This window comes from Natator depressus, chromosome 5, assembly GCF_965152275.1.
Source record: "Natator depressus isolate rNatDep1 chromosome 5, rNatDep2.hap1, whole genome shotgun sequence".
Lineage (NCBI taxonomy): Eukaryota > Metazoa > Chordata > Testudines > Cheloniidae > Natator > Natator depressus.
In genome coordinates, this window is record NC_134238.1 from 23,564,675 (window position 1) to 23,577,335 (window position 12,661).

At 44.9% G+C, this 12,661-nt stretch overlaps 1 protein-coding gene across 1 annotated transcript in view; it reads right to left on the minus strand.

Moving 5' to 3' along the window:
• Positions 1-12,661, minus strand: part of ADAMTS12 (ADAM metallopeptidase with thrombospondin type 1 motif 12) — a 307,828-nt gene that overhangs the window by 172,651 nt on the left and 122,516 nt on the right. The gene's annotated exons all lie outside the window — the stretch shown is intronic.

Below are 12,661 nucleotides of genomic sequence, written 5' to 3' on the forward strand. Positions count from 1 at the left end.
TCTGGAGGAGGAGAAGTCCTGGCTCAGGCACATTTCCCACCAACACTAAGTGCACGTGATAGAGTAGGTTTCTCCATTTAAGAGCAGGGGCAGGGGATGAAATAACTTAAACTCCCTCATGTCCTCATACCTATGGTGGAAGAGTGGAGCAGAGCTGTTTAACACAGTGCTGTTAATGCGAGTTTCTCAGTCACGCTGAACTCCGTGAACCTTATGAAAAGCATTACAACTATCTTATTATTCCTCAGCAGATCACAGAAAGGATCCTAGCACCTCTGAGCACAGTTGGTCCTGGGCAGTGGGGCTCTATGTGCTCAGTGTTCCTCCCAGCTCTCCATATCCATAATGAGCCCGTGGCAGCCTCCTGTCATTTGTGACCCACTTTCGGCTGTGACAAATCCACACCCTGCAGACACCTATTCATTTTGCATAGGATACACGGTCTTTGAAGCCTATCCACACCCTTTTATGGTTGCATTCCTCAGTCCACATTCTCAGCATCTGCCCGAACCTAGATGCCTTTTGCTGTACTGCGCCTCCTGGATGGGCAAGGGTGGAAAATGAGAGAGATGCTCCCTCTAGGATCCATTCTAAATATGGAATCTGCCTCGAGTAAGTGGCAGCACCTAGCTTGCGGGGTCACAGTACTTCCACTCAGTGATGAGCTGCCAAAATCTTAACAACCGGTTCCCTCCTCACCCAACGAGGGGGTCATGGCCCACCCCCGCCCCCCAGGACTCCTGCCCCATCCAACCCCCCGCGTTCCTTGATGGACCCCCCCCGGGACCTCTGCCCCATCCACTCCCCTCCCCTGTCCCCTGACTACCCCCAGAACCGGGCAGGAGGGTCTTGTGGGCCACCGTAGTGGGGGGGGTGGGGAAGAAGCAGAGTGGGGCGGCGCGTACAGGGGAGGAGGTGGAGGTGGAGTGGAGGTGAGCTGGGGCCGGGCGCGGGGCCGGACGGGGAACTGCCGGTGGGTACTCTGCACCCACCAAATTTTCCCCATGGGTGCTCCAGCCCTGGAGCACCCATGGAGTCGGCACCTAAGACGCCACTTTTGGCCGGTTGTTAAATTTAGAAGCCCTTTTAGAACCGGTTGTCCCTCGTGGACAAGCGGTTCTAAAAGGGCTTCTAAATTTAACAACCGGTTCCAGCGAACCGGCTCCGGCTCACCACTGGCTCTGCCAGTGTTTCAAGCATATTTTCAAACTATTTCAAGGAAAATGCTTCTCAGACACACGTACCTTTATTTTTGACTCTGCCTGGGGAGTGGAATTTGGAATTGTCTGGAAACTTATGTTCTTCTACTAAATAGATGCAGAATGAGAAGATTTGTGAAAGTGTACAATAACCTGACTTTAGACGAAGCGCCCCTGTTCCCAATAGATACTACACAACTTCATGAGGAAGTTAAAATAAACAACTTGAAATATTTAAGAAGCAAAATTGGCGTGTTGAGATCACACGTTAATTGCCAATGGGAAAACTGCAGACATAGATCAAGGGCAACCTACATCCCTGAGGATGTCACAAAGCAAACTTTCCTGAAGTTCTGAAATGCAAGAAAGAAGGAAGCCCAAATATAGGTCCAGTCTGTGACCCTTACCTCAGATCGGTGAATTGCTGCAAAGCAGTTTCAGTGAAGCCATCAGGGTTCTTCGCTGGTGTAACCGCTCAGCAGTGCAATCCAGGGGCTCATAATCTAGCCCTTACACTGAAGAAAGGCAAATTCATGGTAGCAAACATCTCCCCACAGACTACACCCAGGCTACGTCTTCTCCACAGCACATTGTTTACTTTTATCACAGTCCTTATGCTTAGCCAAAGAGAGTTTACTCTTTATTTTTCATTCCCCCGCCCGCCACCCCAAACATTTTGTTTAGCTAAGAGTTTTTCCAAAAACGGTTTGGCCAGGATACCCCAAATGTATTTTGTTTCAACTGTCTTAATAAGGGGGAAGTGCCTTATAGGTTTGCTTGGATATTTTGGGGTGGGTAGAGGGAAATTAAGACATTACCATAAAAACAGTGCATGACGCCTCACACTAGAGACAGGCAGGAAAGAGATTATTTAAGAGCTTGTTATACCAGGGTTACAAAGGGGAGCCAATCAAATACTGAGGAAAGGGAAGAGGAAGTTGTTGCCCACCTATGGAGTAAGGAAGCAAGTAGGGCCTGAGAAACCAAGATAATTATATCACGTTTAAAAGCCTTATAACACACCCACCTTCTCCCTCAGCTGAAGCAAACTGAACCTCGCTGTTGCTTGCTGGGGAGTTTTGGACCTGGCTGGAGGCAGCGCTGATTCTGACTCGCTGCACATTGAGCTGGGGGTAGAGAAATGCTCTGTACAGAGGTACGTGTGCCTGAGGTGGCAGGATACAGTATTTTGTCCCCCGCTGCCTCCCATCTCCCTTTTCTATTACCTGTAACGACAGCCTCGGCCACACTTGTACACAACTGTTGCCACATGCATGCAGAGCAAAGATTAAAATTGTGTTAAAATGTTTGTGAATTGGCCTGGTAATGACTTCAGGACAGGTCTGAAAAGGGAGGGAGGAATGTGATGGGGCAAGAGTATGAAAGTCAGGTAGATAATGAACTGGAACAGACATAGACCAGATGGAAAGAGGTGAGCTACCTGAGCCCTGGGTACAACGATGGGTGCTAGACAAAACCACAAACTATGTTATAAAAACCTATTCAAGTGATCCATTTTCAATCATCTCCCACCCAATCAATTATCTTGACCTTTTGGGGGTAAAATGGAAGCTGGGTAGTTGGGGCAGCCTAGTGGGGCAGGATTGAGTGATGAAGTGGGGAGAAGGCTGGTTCCCATAACTGTTCCTTTCCAAGTATCAGAACACGTTGAAGTTATTTAAAAAGGTGTCAAACTAAGAAAGTAACATCGTTTGCAGTTGCCACTGCAACTTCATTTTGTCTTTTAACAAGAATTTTTTTTCCTGTTTGTAAACAAATAAGAGCGTGGCTTCTTTAACTGACTGTCAGGGAAGTCTAACATTTCCCAGCTAATAGCAGGGCTCTGATCAGCAAGATTTGAGGGTTCCACTATGAAATCAACGTTATGGCTCTTAAGGTATGTCTACACTGCACACCACTAGCAGCGGCAGCTAGGGTATGTGCAGCTGCATCCACACTGCTGCAATGAAAGTCTCTGGTGGGGGGAAGGCAGCAAAGAAAGGTTCCAGCAGCGGGACACTACACTGCTAAAATAGCAGTGTAGACATGGGAGGAATTGCTCGGGCATGTAAAGAGCCATCATCCAAGGATTCAAGTGTATCTTTACTCTGCTGGCGTAAGCAATGCCTCACCATCTACACTGCTGCTTATACCTGTGCTGGGGAGCATGCAGGGTATGTCTCTGCATGCCTCCAGAAGGAGTGTGCAGAGCAGACATACCCTTAGAGCACTTACAGCTTAGCAACAATTCTGAACAACAGATCTGTGGAAAAGTTAATACATTAAACGATACCCACAGTTTTTTCCCTTGCTTAGCAAAAGGATTTAACATCAGACTTGTGCCTATTGAAATGCTGTGCCTTTCATTTTTAGCACATAACTTTTGAAGCCAAGCTGAAAGCAATGTATTAAAGAGAAGGGAAAAGAAGAAAATTAAAGGACATAAGTCAAGATGGGACCAGAGTTAGTAGGGAATTTTTGACAAATCATTATTTTTTTTTTTTTATCAAAAAATGCCAATTTCTTGAAACTGAAACTTTTCACAAAACAGAGTTGGGTTTGATGGATTTCTCAACTCAAAAAAAAAAATGCTGAAAAAAATTTAGAAGTTGTCAAAATATTTATTTCAACACTTCTAAAACAAAAAGATTAGCATTTTCCCATTCAAAATGACATTTTGGGTCAAAATTTAAGCTAATTAGATTGATAAAAGGTTAAAAAAAATTAAAAAGTTGAAAACAAAATGAAATATTTCAAATGACCACAAACAAAAACATTTCAGCTTGCAAAGGTTTTTCTTCACATTATAAGAGAAGTATAAACAAGCCAAGACTGCTGGAAAAGCAGTAGTAGCAAAAGAATTACATAAAGCAATAAAGAAATCGCAAAGGTTGAACAAGCAAAAGTTTCAGAAAGAAGAGCGTCAAACAACTAGAGAAGGCATCAAGAAATCAGGATATGAAAATATCCAAGAAGGCTAAGTTGTAGGGAAACACAATCAGGACGATGCAGTGGTAAAAAAAAGCTACTGGTGAACGGATAAGAAAATGCCCAAGAGATGTTGGAAGTATGGAAGGAGCATTTTGACACAGAGCTGAACTGTGCAGTTCATCCAGATGTAAGCATTCTAGACAAACTAGATGAACAGGGAGGCTTGCAAAGTAGCATGGATACCAGCACTGAACCACCAGCGGAAAAAGAAATAGAAAAAGTAGTGAAGCCGTTAAAAAATGAGAAAGCAGTAGGAATACACCCTTGTGATGCTGGCAGACCAGGTCAGCTCATGCGAAGGCCCCAGGCCTCACTGAACACTTACAAATGCATATCTGGAAACCAGTCTTGCTTACTTGTGTGTCAGAATTATCAAAATCGGTATTAGATGTTAAGTTGATAAGAATGGTGTTAGGATATAGATATTCAGGCCTGTCGGTAAAGGCCTGTACTCTAAGAATTTAGGTGTATTCTTATCACTCGGCTAGTTATAGAGGTATAAAAGAAAGAATCAAAGTCACTGTCTGCCAGTGTAAGAGCCTTCTCCTACTGTGACAGTCTGAGGCCCTGTTCTTAGGCTAAAGCCTTTGGCTAAGCAGCAGAGGCAGCCATAAGCTGGGAAGCGAACGGTCACATCCTCACATTCCAAACTAGTCACATTGAAATCAGGTACTATTGGGCTGTTAGGAATACAATCCTGTCCTGATAGTGCCTATCGCCTCCAGAGAAAGGGAAGTGCCTCGAAAATGTAAAAGGAAACTTAGTTTGATAGCATCCTGTCTGTCAAGAACTCACTTATCAATAGCTGGGACGTGAAATCCTCACTTCTGTATTGTTTTGTCATTATAGTTCCCACTTTGCTATTGTTCGTCTGTATAATCTCTGTCTGGTTCTGTGATTGTTCCTGTCTGCTGTATAATTAATTTTGCTGGGTGTAAACTAATTAAGGTGGTGGGATATAATCCGTTACACAGTCATGTTACAATATGTTAGGATTGGTTAGTTAAATTTCAGGAAAATGATTGGTTAAGGTATAGCTCAGCAGAACTCAAGTTTTACTATATAATCTGTAGTCAATGAGGAAGTGAGTGGGCATGGGTGGGAGAGGATGGGTGTGTGGGTGGGGAAATGGGAACAGGGAATAGGGGTAAGGAAATTGGAATCATGTTTTGCTAAAAGGGGGAATGGGGCTGGGGAAATTGGAATCATGTTTGGCTAAGGGCAGGAATGGGAACAGGGACACAGGTGTAAGGCTCTGTGGTGTCAGAGCTGGGAAGGAGGATACTAAGGAAGGAAACTGGAATCATGCTTGCTGGAAGTTCACCCCAATAAACATCGAATTGTTTGCACCTTTGGACTTCGGGTATTGTTGCTCTCTGTTCATGCGAGAAGAACCAGGGAAGTAAGTGGGTGAAGGAATAAGCCCCCTAACAAATGGGTTTAGTCTTCATAAAATGCTCAGGATGCTGTACGTATTGATCTAACTTATAACCTCTATAGTCCATGGTATAAAGTTACATTGAGTGTTTGCATTGTAACCCTCTGTAATTGTGTAACTCACCAAACAGGAAAAGCAGCATTGATTAAGATAAAGTGGCCCATTTAAAGCAAGTGAAATATTGTGTAGCATCAAAGGACAGAGATTTTGTTGATTGCATTCCTAACTCCCTCCAGGAAGGAGGGACCTGCACATGAACTCATCCTATCAGTTTGGACTCTGGAGTGAAGGGGCTAAAAATCCCTGACAAGGAGAAACTGAATCTCTTTCATGTTGTCTGGTCTCTAAGGGGCAAAAGATACCTACATAAGCAAAGACATCCCCATGCTACTTGGCATGGGTTAGCCCTGAAAGACACTTTGAACTAACAGATTACTACAACTCTGTCACCTTTTGAATCACAAACTAAAATTCACTTGTGTATACATGCTTGCTTACTTTAACAAGTAAACAACTCTCACTTCTTTTTCCTAGTTAATAAACCTTTAGTTAGTTTATTGCAGGACTGGCTATAGGTGTTGGCTTTGGGGTGAGAGCTAAGGTATAAACTGATCTGGGGTAAGTGACTGGTCTCTTGGAACTGGGAGCAACCTGAATATTTTGTGATTTTTGGTGTAAGTGACCATTAATCACAAGTGCAGCCTGCTTGGATAGCAAGATAGACTGGAGAGCTCAAGGAGTCTGACTCCAGGATAAGACTGTTACAGTGATCTAGGAATTCACATTTGTTACTGTGGTGGCAAAATTTAATTATAGAACATACCACCACTTTGAGGTGTCTGCTCTGCTTTTGACAGTCTGTCCTGAGGTTGGCACTCTCAGTTGTGAGCTAGAATGACAGCATGACAACCATATAATAGCTGAGCTGCTAAAAACTGTCTGGATAAGTGCTATCAAAGTGTTAGAAAAAATATACAAGAAGGTATGGGAGCAGGAAGAGGTACAAGATGATTGATTAAAGGCCATATTTGTACCAATCCTGAAGAAAGGAGATTTGCTATCTGAATAATTAGAGATATAAGCTTATTGTCAGTACTGGGAAAAATCACGATGAAAGTAACTGTCAACAGATTAAGGCCAGTTTTAGAGGAAGCAGTAGTAGAACAGGACAGACCAGGCCAGGCCAGGCCAAGGTTTTCACACTCTGACTGTCAGTGGGGAAAAAGTGAGAACGGGGATTTAAAGATTAAAGCTATTTACAAAGCTTTCTGCAATGCTATAAAAGAATTGGTGGGAAATTAAGCAACTTGTTGAAGTCAAGGTTTGGTGCAAGACAAGAGGGCATGGCCTCACCTTCTCTTTCATCATGTTCTTAAACTGGATATTAAGAATGTTAGATGAGTTGGAGAATATGACATTGAATCATCTAGAGTTAAACTCCTAGCTTATGTACATGACATTGTATAACTGGCAGACATGTTTGAATTCATGATGATTCTCTTTGCTACCTTTGAAAATTGGTGTACTCAACTTGGACTTACAATAAATGCCAAAATAACAAAGTGGTTGCATCTTGGAAAGGGAATAATAGATAAAGCGTTGAAATGCAGAGGCAGGGAACAAGCAGAATTGTATGTGCACCTAGGAAGCTTGATAAGTGTCAGAGAGGATGAGGTTAAAAGGAGATGTGCTTTAGCCACCAGTGCTGCACAGAAACTGACAAAAGTATAGACTGATAAAGACATTACATCTGGTACCAAAGTGAGAGTTTATCAAACCTGTGTAGAACCAGTATTCCTTTATAGTCTGAAAGCAGCTGCATTAAATGAAACAAACATCAGAAGACTGGAGGCTGTGGAGATGAGAGTTCTTTGAAAGATGTCAGAGTACAGTGAAATGTTTTTATGGCAAATGAAGAATTCAGAAGAGTAGGATGTGAAATCAGGGTATGGGATTGGCTACAATCAAAATGATTATGATGGTGGGGATACTGCAGAAGACAAATGAATAATAGGATGCTAAAGCAAATAATGCAAACATAACCAAGGTCGATTCAACCTCGAGGCCAACCACTGACTAGATGGTGGGATATTGTACACAGGGATAGGACCAGGCTGGGCTTAATGGAGGAAAAAGCCATGGACAGGAATGAATGGTGATGCTGTACTGCTCTCTGTGTCTGCTCTGGGATAAAAGAAAATAATTTCAAAATTTCAAATTTTCATACTGATTCAATACAGAAACAAATTTTGAACTCTTGAAATAATTGGCAGATGAAAACCATTTCCCACCCAGCTGTAGTTGGGACTAACATGTCAGCATTATTTGCAGTGCTTTAACTCCCAAGAATGAGATCCAGAAATTATACAAATAGAAAAGGATTTCTTTAGGTTTTGGGGAGGGGGAGGTCGCTTGAAGAGAAGTGCAGGAGACAAGGAAAATGTACGACAGAGTTCTATACTTGATGGATGCAAAGTAGTGATAACATTCCTTCCACACAACATTTCTGTTATAAAAACTTAAACTTCCTGAAATTTACAGGACCCAATGCTACACATTTTTAACCAAACGTTTGAAAACAAAAATAGAGTTGTGTTCATATCAAGCAGTGAAAAATGATTACTTGATCCAGCTCTGTCAGCACAATTCAACTGCTATGCCATTGGTTTCTGTGTAGTGCATCTGTAAATCTAAGGATTCTGCTGTCGGCAGAGACAAACACTCATGTTCGCTTCAGTACAAACTGTTTCAAAGAGAGGCTGTGTGTGCTCGAAGTTTTTTATGTGTGCACTCTGTTGTTCTTACTTTAAAATAAAGGTCATTCTGACTGAACATACCCAGTTACTTTCTGTGTATGGCAAATATATAATACCTCTTCTACAGAGTATTAAAGAGTTCTCACATAAAGCAAAGTACCAGGGAGAAAGATGCTCCTTCCTCTACATTTATCACATCCCACTTAATCCCTGCAATGCAATTTGTATCTCTGAGCTTTTCTATTGGGAGTTTGTCCTAAGAAAGAATGGGCTTGGTATTTTGGAGAAGCTAAAGAAAACATGGGACTGACCAGGATTTGATATGGTTAAACACAGAATATACAAGTGCAGGAAATGTCAGTGCAATTCCTTTAGCAGATAAGCTAGTTATATAGTATGCAGCACAGTGCTGCTGGCCAGCAAGACTGTTTACATTGGCTAAGTCTAATAGTCTTCCAAAAAAGAAAAAACAAAAACAAAAACAGGCCATCCTTTGAGAATAAATGAGTGACCTGGTTTCTTTCATTTCCAAGGAGTTAAACAAATAACTGCACTGTCAAAAAGCCACAACAAACAATTTATGCCATACATTTAAGGAGAAAGTCTTCTGAGGGTAACAAGTTAATCTTCAAAAAGAATCCCCATTATTCAGTAAAATCTTACATTCAAAAAGTTATCCTATAGAAAGTACAAAAGTCATTTAACTGCTGCATTTTGGGGGCTTTTTATCCCATGCTATAACAGTTATTCTGTGAAGTGAGCACTGGAGACTTTTTTGTAGTTGCTTTCTGCACAAGATGTTGCTCTGTCTGGGCACAAGCTCTAACCAGTGTACCCACCACCCCACTGCATTCAGGCATGGCAGCTCCAGTGATGAGCTGCCAAAATCTTAACAACCGGTTCCGTCCTCACCCCACGAGGGAATCGTGGCCCGCCCACCCCCACCACCCGGGACTCCTGCCCCCCGCATTCCTTGACTCTCCCCCCCGGGACCCCTTCCTCATCCACCCTCCCTCCCCGTTCCCCGACTGCCCCCAGAACCGGGCAGGAGGGTCTCGTGCGCCACTGTAGTGGGTGCCCACCCTGTCCCGCTCCTAAGAGCCAGAGGCACCTGCTGGGGCGCGAGGTGGGGAGTCCTGGAGGTGCTTACCTGGGGCAGCTCCCAGGAAGCATCCGGCAGGTCCCTCTGGCTCCTAGGGGTGGGGTAGCATAGCTGGGGGGGAGCAGCCACTCCCCCCACTGATCACATCAAAAGTGGCACCTTAGGCACTGACTTCGTGAGTGCTCTGGGGCTGGAGCACCCACAGGGAAAATTTGGTGGGTGCAGAGCACCCACCAGCAGCCCCCCGCCCCACCCCGCGCCTGGCCCCAGCTCAACTCCACTCCACCTCCTCCCCTGAATGCGCCGCCCTGCTCTGCTTTTCCGCCCCCGCCCTGGCTTCCCGCGAATCAGCTGTTTGTGTGGGAAGCCTGGGAGGGCTGAGGAGCAGGCGGCGACTTCGCGCTCAGGCCCAGGGAGGCGGAGGTGAGCTGGGGCGGGGAGCGGTTCCCCTACGCCCCCCCCGCCCCGGGTTACCTGCTGCGGCGCGGGCAGCCCTCCTCACGCCCACCCCACCCCAGCTCCCCTCTGCTCCGCCTCCGCCTCCCTGGGCCTGAGCGCGAATCCACCGCCTGTTTCTCAGCCCTCCCCGGCTTCCCGCGCAAACAGCTGATTCGTGGGAAACCGGGGGGGGGTGGAGAAGCAGAGTGGGGTGGCACGTTCAGCGGAGGAGGCGCAGGCGGAGCGGAGGTGAGCTGGGGCTGGGCACGGGGTGGGGAGGGGAGGGGAGCTGCCGGTGAGTGCTCTGCACCCACCAAATTTTACCCTTGGGTGCTTCAGCCCCAGAGCATCCACGGAGTCAGCGCCTAAGGTGCCACTTTTGTCCGGTTGTTAAATTTAGAAGCCCTTTTAGAACCGGTTGTCCCTTATGGGACAACCGGTTCTAAAAGGGCTTCTAAATTTAACAACCAGTTCCAGTAAACCGGTGTGAACCGGCTCCAGCTCACCACTGGGCAGCTCCCAAGCCAGCATTCCAAAAGGGACTCTCTCCTTGCCATTGTCCCCACAAGTGCTTCCAGAACAGACACAAATATCTAAGATCTTGTAAGAGAGTTCAGACGTTCTTGTCAACTGCTGGAAATGGCCCACCTTGATTATCACTACAAAAGGTTATTTTCCCCCCGCTCTCCTGCTGGTAATAGTTCACCTTACCGGATCACTCTCATTACAGTGTGTATGGTAACACCCATTATTTCATGTTCTCTGTGTATATAAATCTCCCCACTGTATTTTCCACTGAATACATCCGATGAAGTGAGCTGTAGCTCACGAAAGCTTATGCTCAAATAAATTTGTTAGTCTCTAAGGTGCCACAAGTACTCCTTTTCTTCTTATGAAGTTTCCGACCTATGTATGCAGACAGGAGGTGGATCTTTCTGAATAAGCATCTGCTTATCCAAAGTAACCCCAAACTCTGAAATGTTTGCAGTTCTTTGACCAGCGATTTCAATGCCAAAATGAGGGCATAGGACAAGATGATTTTTGCTTCCATGAAGTTCCTCTGGACAGAGTAGTCAGTTTTAGCATCCTAAGTCATTTTGCCTTAGCTTTAAAATATAGCAGGTTTCTGCAGTCACTGAGGGTATGTCTACACTGCAATTAAACACCTGGGCTGGCCTGTGTCAGGTGACTCGGACTGATGGAGCCCAGATTACAGGGCTGTTTAATTGCAGTGTAGACATTCAGGCTTGGGCTGGAGCGTGGGCTCTGGGACTCTCCTCCATTGTGGTGTTCCAGATCCCGGACTCCTGCCCAAGTCCACACATCTACACAGCCCTGTAGCTGGAGCCCTGCGAACACAGGTCAGCTGACACAGGTCACCTGCAGATGTTTAAGACTTAGTACAACAGATACTGAGCCACCCAGGCCTCCAGCTACTTTCACAGCAACTCCACTATGCTACCAGTCCCTGTCAGTCACCCAAGGAGCAAGAATCCAGAAGTCTTTCCCAGATCTGTCATCTCCATGGTGTTGAGCAGGAAGGTGACTCTTATACAAGATTTGATTTTTGTTCAGAGAATTTCACAAAGTTCAGCATCTAGCAAAATGGGCTCCTGCTGCATGACAAGGACCCCTAGGTCCTATAATAATAAATCATTCATTTTGAAGGATGCATTTTTAAACAGCAGCAGGATCCAAACTACAGTAAACAAAAAGTAATGGATGAAAGGACACACACACACAAGACCAGAGTCCCAGCAAAATCTGTCATTTACTCTGCTGAAGGCCAGTGCCAATCTCTCGAAGTTATTTAGTTACCTCAGGCTACTGGAAAGTTTGTAAGGGCAACTACCATAAACACGATTCTCTTTTTGCCGTTTTCCTGCCAGGCTTACATGTGAGCGCAAATGATCAAAACAATTTTACTCATATTTTTAGGCCACTTCACTTGTCATTTCTCATACAAGTTTGAAATGATATAGTAAGCCAGCCACTTGCCATATACAAGAGTACAATGTAGCAATCATAATGCAGTTTTCAGGAATAGCACAGAGCTATTAAAAATGAGTCAGCTCACAATTTCCGAGAAAGCCGCAGTAATGAAAATGTACATCACATGCTGAAATTTCTAATTTGCATAATGCTATCACATTCTTCATTTCTAGCAGCACTCTGGTTTGTGTCAGAGTATGAGAAAATACTGAGGCTGTTGCAAGCCACAAGTTAGTTTATACCACTATTGCCAGAGCACAGGAATGAGATTGATGCCAATGCATAAGTGATTGCAGCATTCTTCCTAGTGTATAGAACGTAAGTAGGGAGTGAAGACACTCATTGATCATTCAACCATCCTTCCCAATATAGCCATTCTGGGAGGCAAATCCACTGTAAGGAAGGTGGAGGGAAACCCCATGTGTGCCACAGACCTGTGCTCTGTAGTGAAGTCCTGCACCTCAGCACACGGGGTATTAAGAGGAAGTGCCACTGTCCCTACTTTCACAGCAGTCTTGTAAAGACAGGCACATTACAAAAAGACTGTCCGGTGCTCAGCCACTACTGTGGATCATAAAATGACCTAAGATAAAGAGAGGGTGGATTTCACAACGGTCCTTTTGCACTCAGCTGCTACTCTGTGCAATGGACTGAGCAGCACTGAGTACCAGTGGGACTGTCCTGAATGGGCATTCACCAGGCTGCTATACTGGACATAAACCTTGTGTCCCAGGCATGTGCTCTT